The sequence below is a fragment of the Lepidochelys olivacea genome (genome assembly GCF_965140295.1).
Source record: "Lepidochelys olivacea isolate rLepOli2 genome assembly, chromosome: 1".
Classification (NCBI taxonomy): Eukaryota; Metazoa; Chordata; order Testudines; family Cheloniidae; genus Lepidochelys; species Lepidochelys olivacea.
In genome coordinates, this window is record NC_140411.1 from 231973415 (window position 1) to 231994191 (window position 20777).

At 43.1% G+C, this 20777-nt stretch overlaps 1 protein-coding gene across 1 annotated transcript in view; it reads right to left on the reverse strand.

Annotated features, from left to right (window-relative positions):
- Nucleotides 1-16308, reverse strand: part of STK38L (serine/threonine kinase 38 like) — a 53552-nt gene extending 37244 nt beyond the window's left edge. The window contains exon 1 of the mRNA XM_084625753.1: nucleotides 16172-16308. The gene's annotated coding sequence lies outside the window, so the exon portion shown is untranslated. The remainder of the gene's footprint in view (nucleotides 1-16171) is intronic.
- Between the last annotated feature and the right edge of the window lie 4469 nt (nucleotides 16309-20777).

The following is a 20777-nucleotide window of genomic DNA, read 5'->3' on the forward strand; positions in this document are numbered from 1 at the left end:
TGTAGTGACTGGAAGCTATTATTAGTATACCTATTCCATCTGAGTCATCATTGTATATATTGATACATATTCGTGTATTTTTTGATAGAGTGAGATAAGCAAGTATACTTTACTCTGAAAAGTGTAAATTACATAGGTGCCCCGAGCACAGGATGAGCACTTATTTTGGTTTCATAAAGTGAAATAAAGAGAAGATGACAAAAGGAAAAGAACTACTCCAAATATTAACAATTTAATGCAAGTGACCAGTTGGGTTTGGCAATAACATTTCCCAATGTGGTTACATTTTCCCTTGACTAAAAGCAAAATGTTGCTACTAGGAGTTCAGTAGAATATATTTAACTGAATGTCTCTCTAATCAACATTTACATATTCTTTTACTCATATGCAAACAAACTGTGTTAGATACTTTAAATCAGCTCTCTTTAAAAATATTGCCAAATGCACGACACCTGGCTATTTTTCAAGTTTCCTTGTAAAGACATACGTGTAAATATATCAGAAATATAGTTTGCTGCAAATATGTTTTAAAATGGAGAGAGAGAGAGAGCATTTTTATTTCACAACACAGAACAGAGCTAGCACCATTTTCCCTTTATGCATTATGAAGCGACAAGCCACATTACCAAAGAAAAAGAAAACATTAAGGCCGATAGCGTGGAGCTGCTCCAAAATCAGGGTCAAGCCGTATGAGTTCTTTATAGTTATGATTATTCCTAGCAGATAAAAAAAAATGAGTGCTAAAATTATAACTTTTACTAAAAACTATTTTAAAAGGGCTCTTGTGATCAGAAGAGTGATTGCATAAAAGCAGCACTTATTTATTCAACTGATCAGCTCCCCATCTGTATTCAGAGTCCAATCTGCTTAGTCTAGTGGCAAAAATACATTTTCACTAATATGAAACCATCTTTGCCTTAGACATCAACACAGCTATAGGAAAGGGAGCTGGATTTTATTCTAACTCATGCATCCTCAGACAGTGGTGTTGGAACAATTTTTATAGTGGGCATGCTGAAAGCCTTTGAACAAAACTGTAAACCCCCTATATAATGGAAACCACTTCAAGCCGGGAGTACTGCCGCACCCCCAGCGTCCCTAGTTCCAGCACCCCCTGTCCTCAGACTAAGTAGGGCTACGTCTTCACTACCTGCCGGATCGGTAGTGATCAATCTATCAGGGATCGATTTATCATGTCTTATCTAGACGAGATAAATCAATCCCCGAATTGACACCTGTACTCCACCTTGGCAGGAGGAGTAAGTGGAGTCGACGGGGTAGCCGCCGCAGTCGACTCACCGCCGTGAGGACAGCCAGGTAAGTCGAACTAAGATACTTCAACTTCAGCTACGCAAATAGCATAGCTGAAGTTGCATATCTTAGTTCGAACCCCCTCCCCAGTGTAGCTTAGGCTTAAGATTCTTAGTGGGGCTATAAAAGCAGAGAGGAAGCTGCTGCAGTGGCAGCTCCCTAGAGGGAAGGGTGTGTCCTCTCCCTTCGTAGCTTGTTGAAAGTTGCAAAGATCTCTGGTGGTTGTTACCGAGTGTTCTGAGTTGCTTTGTTCTTGTTTTGAATATTCTTTGTGTTAATAAAGTCAGAAAGGTACTTGAACTGAACTACAGTTTGGGGGTTTATTTTACCTCCTCAGCAGCAGATGTTTCATTTCTTTAGAATCTTCCATCCAAAGATCTCAAAGCACATTGCAAATATTAACTAACAGAGCCACACAGCAGATCCGTGGTATGGGTGGGTCAGTAGTATTATCCACATTTCACTACTCAGGAAACTGATCTGCAGAGGACTAAATCCTGTAGTTACCAGAACTCTATGGATTTCAAACAGGTATAAATTAGGGCAGGATTTGGCCAGAGACACCCCCATCACACGGGACGGCTGTAGCAGAGCTGGGAATAGAACCCAGATCTCCCAATTCCCAATCCTCTGTCTTCATAGTAAAAAGTCAATATTGGGCATATATACAGTGCTTACCATCTGTAGAGATCAAAGCATTTCACACTTGAGGATAAAGATCTCTATTCTCATTTAATAGTTGGGGAAATTGAGATACAGCAAAATTAAGTGAATTAGCCAAAATCATTGTGTGAGCCTAGCGTTCAAGACCCAATCTCTAGTTTTCTTTCCATGTATTTATGTTTTGTATACAGTGCCATAGTCACATGGCCATACTTTGTCCAAGTCATTATACATACATACAACACAGAGCACCTCTTTTAAATCCTGGTAAGAGGAAAGGAAATGTTTTATTTGAATATCTTTTTTAAAAAAAAAAATCAATCAAGCAAAATATGTAATTTATCAAAACTACATACTCAGCAAAGGAAGAGTTGAGAAACAATCTCTGTAATCCCAGATGTAACCAGCTGCTCACAACTAAGAATTGAAATAAGGTCAATATTTGAGCCTTTGGGAGAGGCAAGCTATTTCTCTGGAAAGACGTCCACATGTTCTCATAAGGAAATATGTGTTTGAAAACTGAAGATTGTGCACTTAAGGAAAAAGAAACAAAACTAAGTATCTATCGGTGCTCATAAGATTTAGCATTCAAAACTAAGCGAGATAGAAAAAAGCTCTATGCAGTTTAAATAAGAGAAGATTGAACAAATAACAAAAAAATCAACTGTTTAAATGAAGACTGAGCCAGATTCTTCACGAGTACAAGCGCATTAATTCCAAGGGAGTCCCATCTGCTTCTACCACTGGTGTCTCTTAGGCTCAGAGGTTTTAGCAGCTGCTATTACGAAGCAGATTCTGATGCTCTTCCAAACACAGTTAAGAACATTCCAACTACATCATGTACCACGTACAGTCTCTGAATTAACAAGATTTTGTTTGCAATTGCAGTGATATTTTATCAAGGTTATACCAACTGAATACCAAGGGCAAGAGCAAAGCAGTGCATGTACACTGCAAAGCACAGCTGGGATTTCACAGTGGCCTTGCCATCACTGGCTTTTTTCCTGGAAAATTTTAATCCAAACTCGCATCAAACAGTTAAACGACTATTTTTAACTTGTACTTCACTTTAGAATATTGGGTAATTTTAAGAGGAACCAGATGGCGACAGATTCAGAACCTGAGTGCATAGGTCATGTAATAAACCAGACTATTTCTCTTCCTTCCCCACTGACTGAAATGGACCTTTGATTTTAGTTTGTTAGAAATTCAACTAAATTGCAAGTACTACAAGTACAATTCAGATCAGTGGTGGGCAACCTGCAGCCAATCAGGATAATCCACTGGCAGACCGCGAGACAGTTTGTTTAGATTTGCACAGCCGCCCGCATCTCTCAGTGGCCGCAGTTTGCTGTTCCCGGCCAATGGGAGCTGCGGGAAGCGGTGCAGGCCTCAGGGACATGCTGGCCGCCGCTCCCATTGGCCAGGAACGGCGAACCACAGCCACTGGGAGCTGCAGGTGATTGTGCAAATGTAAACAAAATGGCGGCCCCCCAGTGGATTACCCTGATGGGCTGCGTGCAGCCCGCAGGTTGCCCACTACTGATTCAGATCAATGTTGGTGGAACTTGATCATCGGTATTAAACTCTAACATGGACATTCTTTGGCTGAAATGACAAAAGCTTATTCGCATGATTAATCTTCATGCAGTTGGCTTTGTTAAGCAGATAGAGATATACTGAGAAGAACAGAGAGTATGAGTGTCCTGTGAGGAAAGTTTCAGTGATTTTGAATTTTGGATGTTTAGTGAACTGCTCCTAAATTCGGTGAATTAATTAATTATGGCTATGAAATTTGCTACTGCAAAAGGCAGCCTGAGGATCTTAAAGGGCAAATAAGAACTGTGTTTCGAACGTAAAAAAAAGCGGGGGGGGGGAGGGGCAGAAAAAGTAATTTTAAAAAAAATGTTCCTTTCAAGGCTCTCTTTATATTTCATACACAAACAAAAAAGATCATTTGAATCCTTTGCATATCACCTTTTAAAAGTAACATGCAGTCAAAATGCAGATTATTTCTTTTGACAAAAAGCTCTTGTTCCCTGGCGCAGCCCTCCCTGCCTGGCGGCGCGGTCGGGATGCACTGAGGACAGTCCGCCCTGGTTGACAGTCGTGTTGGAAGCAGGAGGACCTGTCCCCCTCACAGCCCCCGTACCGCACCTCCCGCGAGGGGGGAAGCAGGGGGCCAAAGGGGAAGGTGCGGCGGCGGTCATCTCCCTCAGCCCCAGGATGCGGCGAGAGTCAATGAGAATTTTGTCACAGATTTTAATGTGAGCAGAACTGGGCCCTATATCAACAGAGCAGACTTTTTTTCTGGGAAAGAGCAATGCTCTTTGAGCAACTAACCTGAGCCACACAGGACTTTTGGAGGTATTAGAAATACCTGTTGTTGTTTTTTTCTCCCCCCCCCCCCCCGCCCCAAGTATTTTTAAAATACTTTCTTCTGGTCTTTAGTAAATACTCATTTAGGGCTTGTCTACACAACTGCTTAAGTCAATGTAACTTACATCACCCAGGGATTTGAAAAAGCCACCCTCTGGGCGACAAACGTGACACTGACTTAAGCGCTGTCCCACCAGTGCTAAGTTGGTGGGAGACGCTCTCCTGCCGACACAGCTTCCACCTCTTGTTAAGGTGGAGTAATGCCAATGGGAAAGCGCTCTCCTGTCAGCATAGTGCATCTTCTACATTGATTACATTCTAATACCTTTGGTGTTTCCCCTTTAAATAATATTGGCTAGCTAAATTTTGCATCATTTAAATAGGAGTTTGAGAAAAAAGGAGATTCCCTTGGCCTCTTCTCCCCTACCCCCCATCAAACACACAGAATATTATATTCTTTTTTTTTTTCGTGGGGAGAAAACCCAAGAAAAAGCATAGGCAGGTGCCGAAGTCAATTGACCATGTGCAAAATAACACTCCATATGTATATGGAAAGTCTACTTATTGTAAGTGACTTCATCTTGTAAATCAGATGCTTTGTTGACAAGATGATCACCACCCTTGAATACAAGGAAGCTGCACCCGAAGTACAAATTCAGTCATTCCAGACAGAAGTCTGACCTGCCATCCAAGACAAATATGGAATTTAATCTGTACTGCACTGAATGGGATTTATTAGTTTGCAATATCTGGAAATCATTTACTTTACCATTAGAAGTGCTACTTAACCAATCTTTCTCCAGTAAAACCCAGCCCTGCTGCCTTGGAAGCAAAGGGCAAGGGGGGAAAAGCATTTAGATTTTCCTCAGTCATTGCAGAATCTCACCCGGCACACTTCAGCTGCAGACAGGGCAGATATATATGCAGTGTAGCTCTCGCCTCTAGTATATTCTAACCACTCTGCATAAGGGTACAACACTTTTTCATCATCCATTGTCCAGCAGCAGCTTTTAAAGATGACATTTTAGAAGTCTATGGCACTGAGATTATGGAGACAAGAAAACATTGTGCTTTTTGGATTAAAGCAGTTCGTGCCCAAACGTTTCCTCTTGCGTCTCCCCCCCCCCCCCCATCACCATTACCTTTAATGGAATGCATCCATGTCCCTGCACCCCCACACTGGGAGCAGAGTTGTGGCTGGGCCATTGGCCGAGCCACGGCTAGGAGCAGGGTCAGGGCAGGGGCTGGAAGTGGAGCTGCAGCCGGGGAATGGGGCCAGAGCAGAGCTGGGTGGCGCAGCCTCACTGCCACCAGTGGGCACTGGCTAGCACCCCACTGTGCCCCCCGGTCATTCCTCCACACCCATCTAGGGCGGGCATGGCCCACAGTTTGGGGACCATTGGACTAAAGGAATGTCCTCACTCTAGGAACCAGGTGGGGTAGGCAGGGAGGTTAGATTAAAGTGTCACAACTAAGTAACTAAAAAAATGTGGCAGGTATCCAGAGTAGGGACTTGTTACAGAAAAGAGATGTTTTTTGTGTAAAATGAATTGGAAGAGGGTTTAGAGGAAAGCATCCCTTAAGGAATCTGGGGAAGAGGGAGTTCAGAACTCCAAATGTCTGGCACAGATGGGAGCCAAACCCTGCCCCTTTTCCAGCTGCTTTCTCTCTCGTATTAGGGGAAGCCAGTGAGGCTGGCTGGGACCAGGTTGAGAAGGGTGAAGGCTGACGGCAGCCCTCCCAAATAGGTGGAAACGATTAAGGAAATAACGATCACCTGCACTGAATGATTTATTGTTGAGTACTCCCAGATGTTTGAAGTCATCGCTGGACAACCTGCGGCCTGTCAAGGTAATCTGCTGGTTGGCTGCGATATAATTTGTTTACATTTGCACGGCCGCCCGCAACTCCCAGTGGCTGCGGTTTGCCGTTCCCTGCCATTGGGAGCTGCGGGAAGCAGTGGCCAGCATGACCCTGACACCATCAACTTTGACCCAAAATTTCATAGAAAGGCTTCAATGAAATTTTTGAAAAAGAGAAAAAAGAACGAGGAGTACTTGTGGCACTTTAGAGACTAACAAATTTATCTATAAGGTGCCAAAAGTACTCCTCGTTCTTTTTGCTGAAACAAACTAACACGGCTGCTACTCTGAAACTTCAAAAAGAGAGTGAGTTCCAACAATTTTTTTAAAAAGCAAAAAGAAAAGGAGTACTTGTGGCACCTTAGAGACTAACCAATTTATTTGAGCATTCATCCCATCATCCAGTCCCAGTTTCTCACAATTGGAGGTTTACGGACACCTGGAGAATAGTACTGCATCCTTCACCGAACTCACTAACAGCCATTGATGGATCTATGCTCCCTGAATTTATCTAATTTTTTTTGATGCAGTTTATACTTTTGGCCTTCACAACTTCCTCTGGCAATGAGCTCTGCAGGTTGGTTGAGTTGTGTGAAGAAGCACTTCCTTATGTTTGTTTTAAACCTGTGCCTTGGGGGACCCCTAGTTCTTGTGTTATGTAAACGAACAAGCAACACTTCCCTGTTCACCTTCTCCATACCAGTCTTGAGACCTCTGTCATATCCCTCCTTAGTCATCATTTGTATAAGCTGAACAGTCCCAGTCTTTTTAATCTCTCCTCGTAGGGAAGCTGTTCCATACCCCTCATCATTTTTGTTGCCCTTCTCTGTGCCTTTTCCAATTCTAATCTATACTTTTTGAGATGGGGTGACCAGAACTACATGCCGTATTCAAGGTGTGGGTGTACCATGGATTTATATAGCAGCATGATGATATTTTCTGTTTTATTATCTATCCCTTTCCTAATGGGTCTTAACATCCCGTTAGCTTTTTTTTTTTTTGGTAGATGAATATTTTCAGAAAGCGATCCATGATGATTCCAAGATCCCACTCTTGAACAGTAACAGCTAATTTAGACACTATCATTTTGTATGTATAGTTCGGATTTTTTTATTCCCTAATGTGCATTACTTTGCACTTATCACTGAATAAGCCACATCACTTCAAATCTTTGCCCAGTCCTGCATTCCTTGCACACCTGGAGCTCCAAATGATGTCCGAGTGTTCCTTCCTGTGCAAGGAATGCACGATCAGGCCCCTTATTGTGCATAATTAGCTGTAATTAGAGCTGACTGTAAAGTAGTCAGTAGGTGCAACAAAAAGCTTTAATTTTTTTAAAGAATTTGTGGAAAATTTTTTCAACTTCATTGATTTGTCAATAAAAAAAGACCTCCCGAAAAATCAAAAATGTTCAATTCTTTTCCTCTGTCTTTTTTCAGTAACAAAAGGGAAATAAGAAAAAGGGGGGAACGGGGAGAAAAACAGGAGAAGCCAAGATCCTATTTCCTGCACCTCTGAAAACAATTTTTAAAAATCCTGACTATTTTGTGGGGTGAGGTGGGGGAGGTTCCTCTCTGCACCCCAGTCAAAAAACTGCAAAAGGTTTCATTTTTAAAAACAGTTGTCATTTTAAAAAGTTTTAAACAAAAAAGAAATCAGATGTTTCCACTACAATGCTTTTTTTCTTTTTTTTGGCATTAAACATTCCTATTAAGGCACATGTTCTGTCTTTTTAAATCCTTGCTCTCCTACCAGCATAATGTAGAAGAGATATCGTCCAGGTTTAAAGTTTATATAAAGAAAAAAGAGATGGGGGTGTGTGTGGAGGGGCTGGAGATGCTGCAGCTGGTGGCTCTTACCCTGCACCGGGCTCAGCTGCTAGTCCCAGCTGGGGAGGAGAACAACAGGACTTCCTCTTCCCCTGCAAGTAGTCGTCGTGGCCAGGTCAGACCCACCCTCAGAAAACTCCCTGGCTGCAGGAAGCTCCGCACCCCCCACCCTTTCCTGCACCCATTGCTCTTCAGTCACAAGGGAGGGGATCACTTTACGAGATGCTCCCCAAGCCACCCAACTCCCCTGCATCCAGAGCGCCCCGTATCCAGAGCCCTCTGCACCTTAAACCCCACTCCACCAAGCCACACCCCCTATATATGGAGCCTCCTGCACCCAGACCCCCCTCCGAGCCCCTCCCCACTGCATCCAGACCCTATGCCCAGTCCACCCCCTGCTGAACCCCCTGCACTCACCCCCCCAACAAATCCTACCCCCACACACACCTGGACCACACTGATGAGCCCCCCGAATACAGACCCCCACCCCACTGAACTCTAATCAGCTGCATATGTACCTCCCTCACCAAGCCCCACTCCCCCAACACCCAGACATCCCCCACTGAACTCCCTACACCCAGACCCGCCTCTGCTGAGCCCTAGCCACCTTCACCTGGATTCCCCTGCACCGAGAAACCCCCAAATAGCCTCTGTGCATCCAGATCCCCCCTGACCCAGACTGCCCCACACAGAGACCTCTCATCCCACACCTGGATCCCCCCCCACTCTAAGCCCCTCCACACTTGGATCTTGCCGGGCTGACCCTACTTGTCCCCTACCTGGATTGGACAAGAGATTCCGCCTCTCTTGCTTACTGACTTGGTGCACCTGGCATGGAGGGGCAGAGTCCCAGGGTACTTCTGGAGCAGGCCTGGCCATTGTGCTGTGCCAAGGTTGGGTGCAGCCTTATTGCCGAATCTGTTTGGGGGGGGGGGGGAGGAGGGCGGCTCCAGGGTGATCTCCCATCTCTGTGCAGCCAGCGGCCTATGCTCCCCACTGCCATGTTTAAGCCCCCACATTTATTTATTGACAAATAAAATTTGCAGAATTTTAAAATATTGTGCGCAGAATTCTTTTTTCCACAGAATTTTTAATTATTTGGCACAGAATTCCCACAGGAGTATTAACTTAATGATAGTTGTAATATTGCAGTTCAGATGGAGAATACAAGAAATGGGTTACATTTAACTGCAATACTGTCCATTTCTTCTAAGCAGGGACCACTCTAATGTCAGAACTACTGTAAATTCATGTTTTACTTCTTCCTAACAAGGTCTCCCTAACTTTTCATTATTAATTCAAATATATTTGCAGTAGTGTCCACTAGGAACTGTACAGACACATCAGGATGGTCTCCGTCCAAGGAGATCACAAATTTTATTAATCTTAGTATCACTATTTTACTTCAAGTTTGCCCAATTACTATTCTTAATTATCCAGAATATAATAATCTACGAAGAAACTGCTGGTGGTGTTTTGAACTGTTTGTAATGGGGGAAGACACATGTTGGATTGTTTTCCAAATTACCCTGTAACTGAGAAACAGTCTCACAACATCCAAACTTTCTATACAGCCATATCTGTTGAGTTGACATGCTCACATAGGAAGTGTTGCAGAAATTCATATTACTATTCTTATATTCTAAAGGAAGTCTCCTTTCCCATCAGCTGAAGCACCTGAATATCTTCTGAGGCAGGAGAGGGAGAATACCACACAAAATTAATGGTATACAGCAGACCTTCATTAAGCCAAATACTTTATAACAAGTTTGCATAGAAAATTAGTCTATCCCATTGCTCAAGAAAGATTTGAGAGCAGAAGTCTTAGTGAGATCACATACTATTAAGACTTACTGATCATTGTACAAATAAGGAATTTACAATGGTTCTTCATTGCTGGGAGGCAACCATGCCTAATGGTTAGAACACAAAAGACCACAAGACTTTACCTTAAATGACACTTAAAACGAGTTCTAAATGACAACTGTTTGCCTTTTACATATATATACACACACACCTGAATGTATGAGAGATTCCCTCCCCTTCCCACAGCACACATTTTAAAGCAGGCTTGCTCTGGCTTTTTTTATAAAGATGTAGTAGAAACCAAGAGCCATACTGTGAAGAATTTCAAGTGGTGAAAGGAACAAATTATTTTAAATAGCAAAGGCGAAGCTTAATTTAGCAAGTTTCTTTAGACACAAGAAAACTTTCGATTTACAGAAGTGAAATACAACAGGTCAGTCATGAGGAACGCTGTGCCAGCTGTTCAATCAGAATGTTTTACCACCACAGCTGGGCAACCAAGACAGTGCAAAGAAAACCTAGTGATAAAAGTGTATGTGCAGGATGTTGCAAAAGGGTGACGCTAGTGATGAAAATTCCTTCTTCCTTCCCCTGTTAACTTCTCTTAACAGTGTGAACGCAGCTAAACACACACTGCTTTCTAGGACATGTAGCTGCTGTAAGTCCTGAGATAAAAAACACCAGCCCTAGGAAATAATTCATTCAGAGTGTATTTGCTACACAAACATCTGCAAACTAAGAGTCACAACTGCACTAAATAGTAACTTGGGTTAACAGTTGGCCATTACATGTCTTAGTAACAGCAAACTCTTTCATTGGTGTCCGATTGCTCGGTATCCACTAGAAAAGCTCATTTTCATCTTTTAAAAATCCCTGACTTTTCAGTGAAAGTTTCCTGTGCTGCGTAAATTACATTTTCAGCACAGAACTACCACTCACCCACAGACTTTGTTCTGACTCGTCTGCAACTATGGCTGGTAAAAATGTTCGTACGTTATACTAAATCACCACCTTCTGATTGTGTTCGCTTATTCTCCACTCCTGCTTTGCCAAAGCTCTAAGTAACACCAAGCACAAGTTGTAGAGCCTAGCAGTGCATCATGCTGGCCTTTAACCTCAAGAAATGGCGACCGCCTCCAAATGCACCGTTGGTTTGATTTTATCCAAAGAGCTATGAATGAAAGCAGTCTATGTTACTACCACACTACATGCTAAAACTAATTACATTTTTAGGTGGAACAGACAATCCTTTCACTATTAGACTGATGTTTGGCTCAGGTTGCAGTAACGCCCTGATCACGCTCCAGTGAGCGGAACAGGCTGGGACTAGGTTTCACAACTGTTCATGTTTAAGAAAACATTACTTTGTGAGGTGGGCCTCTTTCTCCCACCCCAATCATATAAATCTCAAGAGGGAGGTTTCGACTTGGGATCCACCACTTCTACCCGGCTAGTGTGGCTGGGGCATTTCCTCCTTCCAATACCTCCCGCCTTGCCTTGGCGAGAGAGTCTAGTGGGTAGAATTCTTAAATCTGATGGTTCCTCCTGTCTTCTCTCCTTTGGGGGAAAGTTCAGTGCTGGTTGCGCGATTCCCTTTAAGGAATGTCCCTGGTTGACTCAGACAAGAACCAGACTTGCTAGGAGTCAATAGGCACACTTGTGCCTTCCCCTGACATCATCTCCAAGCGCCTAAATGCCATACATGGCAACCAGGGCAGGTGGAGTCCCAGAGTCACCCTGGGAAAATTATAGGGGAGCTGTGTGGCCAGGTAAGCTGTATGTGGCCAGCCTGTGGAAAGCCCATCTCTCCTGTAACCTTTCTGCAGGCTCAGATATGCAGAAGTAACTGTGGTAATAAGGGGACCCTTTCACAGCTGTGTAAGCACTTGCCCACCACAGGGTGGTGTGGTAAGGCTGAGTGAGTTAGTGATGGTAACGTGCTTCGAGGATGAAAGTGCAAGGTAGCAGTAGTATTATAGTAGTGTTACCTGGTGATTGACTCAGACCCTTAGCAACAACATTAAGTTGAGCTCCATTAATTTTCTAAAAATCAGATGTTAATTCAGACGCAGAGCTGCCAGATAACACGAACTAAAGAGTGAAACCTGCGGGAAAGATCAGCCTCATTAAGCAATCCTTCAAAATCACTGGGCTCAATTACCTCCATGAGTTGCATCAGCAGAACCCAAGCTTTGCACTCCTGGCAACAGAAAGTCCACTCAGATGTAACAGCAAAGGCTTCCATCTGTAACCTCTTCTCCTCTGGTAGGGGCCCAGAATTAGCTCACATAGTTCCTGAATTGGCTGGGTGTCTACCAGCGATTCAGCACATCTCCTGGACAGCTGCCATCTGCTGGGTTACTGCAGAATCCCAGATGGAATTTAAAGCCTGAGCATCCCATTGGGTGAAACGTCTTCCCTCACCCTCTGTTGCAGCTGCCTCTAAAGGGGATGTGGGTAGGTGCTGCAATTTGCAATTATGGGAGTGAATCTGGCCCATATAAGTACACTTCTCCTCCACCTTTGTTAGCAGGCCTTGTTCTTTAAGCAACTGATATTTGCTGGTCCCTTGAAATCTCACTTAAAGCAGTTTCACTGTAATCATTTGAAACATGGAGCTCAACATTTTTTTAAAAAATCTATTTTTTTCTATAATAGCTTATTTATTAGATTTGAAACTCTGTGGTTTGAATTTACAAGAAGGATATATTTCCCCACAAATTAAGCAGTACCTGTATTAGCTTAAGCATCATTCCACTGCAAAGGCTCAGAAAAAGTTGTCAAGCAAACATTTTATTGTCTGACCACATCTCTCTAATGGGCAGTTTCAGATATTTTAAAACAAGGTTTGATATGGCACGATAGGAAACGATCCAAGTTCATGCATAAAATACAACATTAAATACCACAGTCACTAATTTTAATGCTTCCTGAATTGATCAAAATATTCGTAAGAGGTACACTAACAGCTCAGTTTACTTCTCTATCCTTTGTTTTTCTGTTATTCTTGGAGAAAAGTGTTCTTTTGGAGAGAAGTATGCAGGAGCACTGGGACTGCCAAAAGTTACTCTTTCAAGCTACAGAGACATCATATTTGCCACATCAGATCAAAGCATCTAATCTTAAGCAATATCCAGAATTCAGTGCTTCAATGGAAGACAAACACCCCCCTCCTCAAATATACACCTTGTCAAGTGTACTGCGCTATATACAGCAGTAGGAACTGATTCTTCCCAGAACTTCAACTGATGCCCTGAACCATGAGATTTGATTACGGTCACTGTTATTTTAAGTTGCATAGCTAAGATGGTTACTGATGATGATGCAGTTATCCAGCCCTTTTAAAAACCCTGCCACAGTGCATCTTAAAGAATTAAACTTCAGTTATTTGTTATTTACCAACTCCATATTTTATACTACTGTAACACAATTACTTTTGATGGCAGGTTTTTCTAAATGTAGCTGTACATTAAATGAGTAAGGAATGAGAGACGATTAAGTGATTTTGTGTACAATAATAGTATGTTTGATTATGTCAACTATCATTACCCTACGATACACAAAGCCTCTTCTGGGGGAATAAAACCGAACAATTTACCATATCATTACAGCTTACTCTTTATGTTGATGAATACTGTATTTAACAGGCTTATCAGACATCTGTCATCATACAATTTCAGAAGTTTATCAACCAGCTTCACATTTAAATAATCTCCCTAAATTTGAGAGGGAATAAAGCATGGTCATTAACAAAATAAATATGGACAGAATAAAAAGTTAGGGACAATTTAAAAAAAAACAACCACCAGTCAAATGGGCCCAATCCACCTTGCTGGATAAAACCCATTGGGTTAGACGGTTCATACCCAACTCATGGGTGTGAGAAGTCACACCCCTGCAGTTCACCCTTAACTCCAGTGGGCACAGGATCAGACCTTCAGTGATCATCAGTGTAAGGGTAGCACAAGGCCTAAGATGGATGATGTTATCAAGGTCCAGACTGCATACCCTGCTTAGATCACACTATCCCTATTGTATACTTAAACACAGGGGCATGATCCAAAAGTATTCAAAGTCAATAGGAGTTTTCCCATTGACCTCCGTTTTCTTTGCAACAGGCCTCAAAGTGAGAAATATGAGAATACCTATGTGCCATAAATATTTGCTTCCCATATCAACTAAATTCACATTAACTACTTTTCCTTGAAATAAAAATGTCATTGAAGGTTTGCTTTTAGGGATTTTTGTTTTTAAATCTAACAAGTAATAATATTTAAAATCAACCCACATATAGCACAAAACACAAGATAAAACTATATCCATTATATATGCTACAATAACATGTTTCCCAGGGTTAAATATTTTGGCCAACATTCACCACTAAGAAAGATAATGAAATGTAAGATGTTTAAGTATTTCAGTTACTACTCTAAATAAAAACAAAACGGATACTGTTTCACCTATTGTACTTCTGGGGTGGAGAGAATGAAATAGTTTAAGATTTCTGCCTGTTCTGCGGCACACATCATAGAGTATGCACAGCAAAACATAGAGATGTTTTTAGTGTTATATACACTTCCAAACAAGATTTATCCACAGCCTGGGAATTTGCAAAACTGCAGTCAACACTGAAACAGGGTATTTAAAACAAAAGACAAACAAACAAACCAACCACATCAATACTTTACAAACAAGATGACCCACTCATTAGTAAGGAACAAATGAAGAAAATCATCAAAGCTCAGTACATCCCACCAACAATCTGAGAATGAAGAAATTGTATCTCTGGTGAAAGAAAGACAGACCTAAATAGTAATACACCCAGAGCCTAACCTGTTTAAAGACTTATTTATTCCCATTGGAGATTTTATCACAGAGATATCGGCATGTAATGCCAATGGAAAGTGACTTCTTGGTGAGTATCTGAAATATACTGTTCTAACCCAAAGGTTGATTTGTTTTGGGGTTTTTTTAAAACATCAGATGTACAGCATATACAAGACTCTCCTACTCCTGTCTGCATTTTCACTTTTATCCCAATCACTGCCACTGTAGTTCAGTTAAAAATATAAACCAAGCAAAAGGCTGAGCTGGCAAGCTACGGGCCTGATCCAAAACCCACTGAAGGCCACAGAAATGTTCCCACTGACTTCAGTGGGTTTTGGATCAGGCCATATGAGCCAGGTTTTCTTTTTTCGAACGGTGTATACGTGTAGAGATTAAACTGGCACATATTTAAAACAGGACAGAACACTCCTAAACCAGACTGTGTAATCGACTGCCTCCACACCCCACAGGATCTCATACCTGCCAGACACACCTGAGCCTATTTATTGACTTTTACTGTTTATAGTACTTTATCTAGTCACAGATCTGACTGTGTTCATCTCCCATCCCAAAGAGGTCATACCTGCAAAACTACTGTACAGATTTGTGTTCATCTCTCACTATGCTCACTCCAAAGAGCCTGCCCAGTGATGGGCACCCATGAAACACAGATCTTCCCCGTCTCCTAAAGTCTAAGACACACACTACCCCTCAGCCTTTTGGGGAGCATATCTCAACCATCTGGATGAATTTGAAAGGCAGGTTTTTAAAGCCTTTCACACCGATGAAAAAGGGGGTTCTGCTGTGTATGTGAGTCGCACTCATTTAAAAACTGCACCTCAGTTGCAGCCCTGGGGTCTCTACCTCGTCCAGGCTTTGAAGCTGCGGGGAGGTGGGGGGGAAAGAGAACGTGAAGAATAAACCTGCCAAGTTAGAAACTGAAAACGTGACATGGGAGAACCCCTTATTGGGAATTGTAACCATCTCTCACTCTCCCCCTGGTGGTGATGAATTTTGAGGTGGCAAATTTGGTAAGAGATTTGAAATCTCCCTTGCCACCTTTTTAGAAATCTCAGCTCATTCAATTTATCCCTCACTCACAACACAGCCTGATACACACACACACACTCTGTGTCCAAGGGGGCGAAAGGAGCGGAGCCAGGCCATTGTCCTTATCTCTCGGAACAAGTACGGATTCCTCTATTACTCTCGCCCTTCCTTAGCGTCTCTCTCCAGCAGCCCCACACAGCTCATACTACCCTCCCTGAGCCTGAAGGGCTATGGCTGCGATTGCTGCCTCACGGTGGTGGGGAAGGTGTGTGTGTGTGGGGGGGGGGGGAGATCCCCAGTTGCCAATGACAGGATCTCTCTCTCTCTGCACCAAAGACAGAGGCTCCTTCCCCGCCTCCCACCTGCAGCAGCAGCAGCAGCAGCAGAGACCGTCGGCGGACGGGCACAGCTCTGCCCGCAGCCGGGGCTGCCTGCAGCACTCACCTCCCTGCGCCGGGCGGCCGGCTCCTGCGTCCCCCCACTGCCGGCTGCAGCCTCGCTCTGCGCGATCCCTTCCCCCGCCTGGGCCGCTCGTGCGAGCAGGGGGAGGGCGGCAGCGGCAGCGGCAGCGGCAGGAGGGACCTAATCGGAGGGCTGTTTACTAGCCCGCTCTCGCGAGAGCTCAGGGCACCAGCCGGGAGGGGAGCGATGGGCTGGGGGGGAGGCGTGTGTGTGTGTGGGGGGGGGGGGGGTTGTGACAGCTCCTTTCAGGCTGGAGGCCCCCGTGCGCCCCCAGCGCCCCTCCGCAGGCAGCGGGGCCAGCTGCTGCCCGCCTCCAAGGCGCTCCTCCCCGCCACCGCCCCGGCCCCGCGCCTGGAAGCGGGCGCCGGCTACAAAGTGCCCCCAGCGCTCGGCCACGCCGCGTCCGCAGGACAGTGCCCGGGGGCGGGTCGCGGGTCTCCGGTCGGACAAACTAGCGCCCCGCGGCAGCCCCGCTGAAGGTCACTGTGCGCCCGCCCGCCAGCGCCTCCGCTGGGCTCATTCAGCCCGGCGCTCCCTTGCCCTCCACGGGGCCACGCCGGTTTACACGCGCCGAGCAGCGGCCCCCACCCCCCACTCCTTTTAAACTCACCCCCCCCCCGCAGCCTTGTAGTAGCCGCTCTTCTCCGTGGGGCAGTTAGGGGGGCATCACGGGCTGGCAAAGGTAGAGAGATCTCAACCTTGGGAGGGAGGTGTCAATAGTGGGGTTCTTTAATTAACATTATGCACACATGACACAATTGTACATTTTTTAGTGGACCAAATTGTGTGGGGGCGTACAAGCCCTTTAAGTTCAGTGGGGTCCTGTACACATTAGTGCTCATGGATGAGGATGTATTTAAGTGCCCCACTGAAAGTGTCAACTGTGTTCGTTTATTTTTATCTCATTGTTATTAATGTAGCTAGGCATACTACAAAGTATTTTTCCTGCCCCATAGATTCTACAGTTCAAGCTGATGTGCATGGACAGAGCCATGTATTCAATCATCAGGCGGTCTCTGCCTAGACACAGGGTCCATCTGTGTGAATCAACATTCAGAAATGTTGTATTTGGTCCATCTGACATGACAAAAGCCTGAAAAAAAAATCATTGCATTTTGATCTGGAAATGGAGAAGCTGCGCTTTCTGATTTTCAGCAGAGAATGACACCACTCTATCTAGTTGTGGTAGATGAGTAGATATGAAATTTCAGAATTAGCAAGGGAGAAAAATGCTCTCTCTTCAAAAATAAGCAAATACAAAATAGAAGGCTAGTAGATCTGGAGTAGCAGTACTTTCCCAGAGCAGTCCACTGGGGGCAAAAGTCTTTTTACATCTCTACAAATGATGACAAGAAACAGGAGAGACTAGAAAACACCCCTTTTAGAAAAAAAAATAGTGGATATGGCTATCTATTGTGATCAACTTCCTCTGCTTGTCTGGAAGTTTGGATTTCACTCCCTTGTTCTTTAGCTGCTAAACCCCTTTAATGTCATCACCTAAACAAAGTTGGGGTTAGCATAAAAGATGACCACCAGCTGAGACAATGAAAGTTGAAGGAATATTCACAGCATGATGTTACAGTTCCTGACTTGCTGCTACTGCTGTTCCATTGGGTCCTGCGAGCACAGCAGATGGCAAACACTGAACAGTTGTTTTACCAGTGGAAAATTACTGAGTTTTAGGAGGAGGGTGGTGAGGCCTTTTTTAATTAGGAGGAGGGGAAAAAAAAATAAAAAAAAGCTGCTAGTCCCTTGCATCACATGTCCATACTCACAAAAGTGAGTAACGTCTAAGTGGTCCCTTTCTCATTTTAGAAAAGCAAAAGTGATGCACTATTTGTTACTTAAAATACATATTGAACAAGCTTTGATGAATTTTAGTTCTCATTAAAAAAGAAATGTATTTTAAACAAACTTCTGAATCCAACATCAGCCTGACTTAGACAAAGAAATTACTTTTTTCAATTTTCCTACTTTTACCAGCCTTTCAAAACAGTTATGTTACACAATTTTCCATTGCAACTCTGGCATGCTTTGTTTTTACTTTGGAATTTCACATTTGCATAAGTGCACCCCTAGAAGTCCTAGGACCTGATCCTGCACTGGGATTGACTCAACTCCAATTAACTTAAATGGGACTTCTAACACAAGTAAAATTAAGCATGTGGGTATCTGCAGGATCCAAGCCATACAGCAAGCAAGAAAAAGTATGTTAAAACTCACAAATGCACCACAATGAACCATATAGGAGTCTGTCCTGCAAAATCTTAATGACAGTAGGTCCTACTCACATAAATAGACAGTGTGCAAATTTACAAAGGAGCATATGTGGTTATGCCTCATACCCAGTGTCTCACAATTGAATGTTAATACATATCTTGGGCCTGTTCTTGCAAACTCTTAAGAAAATGGGTAAGTTTACTCACATGAGTAGTCCCAATAACTTTGAAATTACTACTCATGTGAGTAAATTTATTCACGCAATTGTTTGCAGGATCACTCCCCTTATTTAGTCAAATAAACCACAAGCTTTTAGGAAGATGTACTTCTTGTCCCACCTTCTGATCTGAACCTGAATATATTATTTAATGTATATCTTTAGATTATCACCTTTAAAATATATTGTATATTTTTGTTATCATTCTATTTCTCTAGATGCCTTTAGCAGACACTTGAAAGACAGTCCAACTGAGATCAGCAAGTAACCCACTACAAAAATTATATTATAAATGCACAGTTCTGACCTCTTATGTCCCACAGTTTGTACTTTCCTGAGAGCACAAAAAAATTTTTGTTGTATTAATTAAATATAGATACAAGAAAACCATTCTTGTTCATATACACATAGCCTAGGGAACAAAATTAAATCATTCATCTAAACAAAATATCAAGGAAATTACTTTAGTCACCTTTCAAAGTGTCACCGCATATCCTGTCCTGGATGTCTTAGCAATTCACAACAAACCTTCTAAAAAATATAATAAAATAAGATCAATGTTTTGCCAGTTTTAGAAGCAATCCAAAAATGACATTTTTCCTTTGTAAGTGGAGGGAAATGCCTCATTAGATGATTGCTGACTTGGCTTCCACTTCTGCAATAGGATTCAAGGGAACATGACATTGTTGTTCCTGGCACAGGTACATCACATTTCTCATGCTGGAGTTTAAGATGTGACAAATGTGTTTCTTTTTATAAGTGATTACAACTTTTATATACTGAAGTTTACTTAAACATCTTCTCTTAGAATATTATTCTTCCTGAGTTCTCTTTGGATAAGATCCTTTTTGATGATTTATTTAGTGCATGATCTTGTCCTTAAACTAAGATACATATGGATTATGGTACAGAACATGTTACAAAAACAACTACATTATTGTAATGTAATCTTAAGAAGCTCACAGTTCCTCAGGAAATACAGTCAGCATGTGTCTCTTAAAATACTGGAGTTGGGGGAAGAGAGACTTGATTTGGACTCTCAAGTAGACATTGGTGGAATGATGAAAATCTGTATTCAGAAAGAATTTCTTTAATTAAAAAAAACAACATTCTTTAGATAAGAAATATTATTCATAATGAATACCGTTATTCTTTCAGGGCTCTATGCAGCACTGCCCCTATTCACATGTCCGCACTTGTTGCCTCTTTCTTCACCTCTGCCAACTTCTCCTTCCTTAGCACACTCTACATCTTATTAGCTCCATGATTTTTCCACGTCACCCTCTGCACATGGAACAGCATCCATAAACCGCAAGGAACCTCACTCTTTCCCTTACTAAAAAAAAAAAAATCACTGCTTTTAGCTTGCCTTCCACCTGCAGCCATCTACATGACTTCATGCTCCCAAAATAAAATAAATTTAAAAAAGGGAACAAGATCTATGCAAAGAGTAAATAAACCAAATGATGCAACTTTCTGTTATATCCTGTTCCCTGCTCCTCTAATATGCCTATTTTAGTTCCTGAAACCCTTACTCACATGAGTTATCCACTGAAGACAGTGGCCCCTATGTTGTTGCTTGAAAGGGGTCTCCACAGCACCACATCTCCCACTCCAAAACCTACAGAAGCCTCTCCCAAAGGTCCATGAGCCACTTGAAGGAGGAATGGAGATGAGGCTGGCCAATGGGGACGAGTATCCATGGCCAAGGAGAGAATATACATTATCCCACTCCTGGGGCCATGGAAAATTAGTCAAAAAAAGATAATACAGCCTCAGGCTGTGACACCTTTACTAAGGAGACTTACCACTTCCCCACACACACAGATATCCCAGAGACAGCTGGGATGGCTTCAATGGAGCTGCGCTGCAAGGGAGCTGGTGTGAGGAGACTAGAATTAGTGCCAATGGATGGGTCATCCATGCAGAGATCCCTAGCATACCATGAATCCCAGGGAGCTGACAGTTCTAGGGGCAGGCCGAAGCCCATTTCCATAATGAAACAGACAACACAACTATGTGGAGGTGGGGAGGGATCACCGCAGTGGCTATTTCCTGCACTGGGTGGATTCATCCAAATGCAGCAGTGCCAACCCCAAGAGTTCAAACACCATGAGTCAGAATCCCCATTAAAAAAAAAAAAAAAAGAGT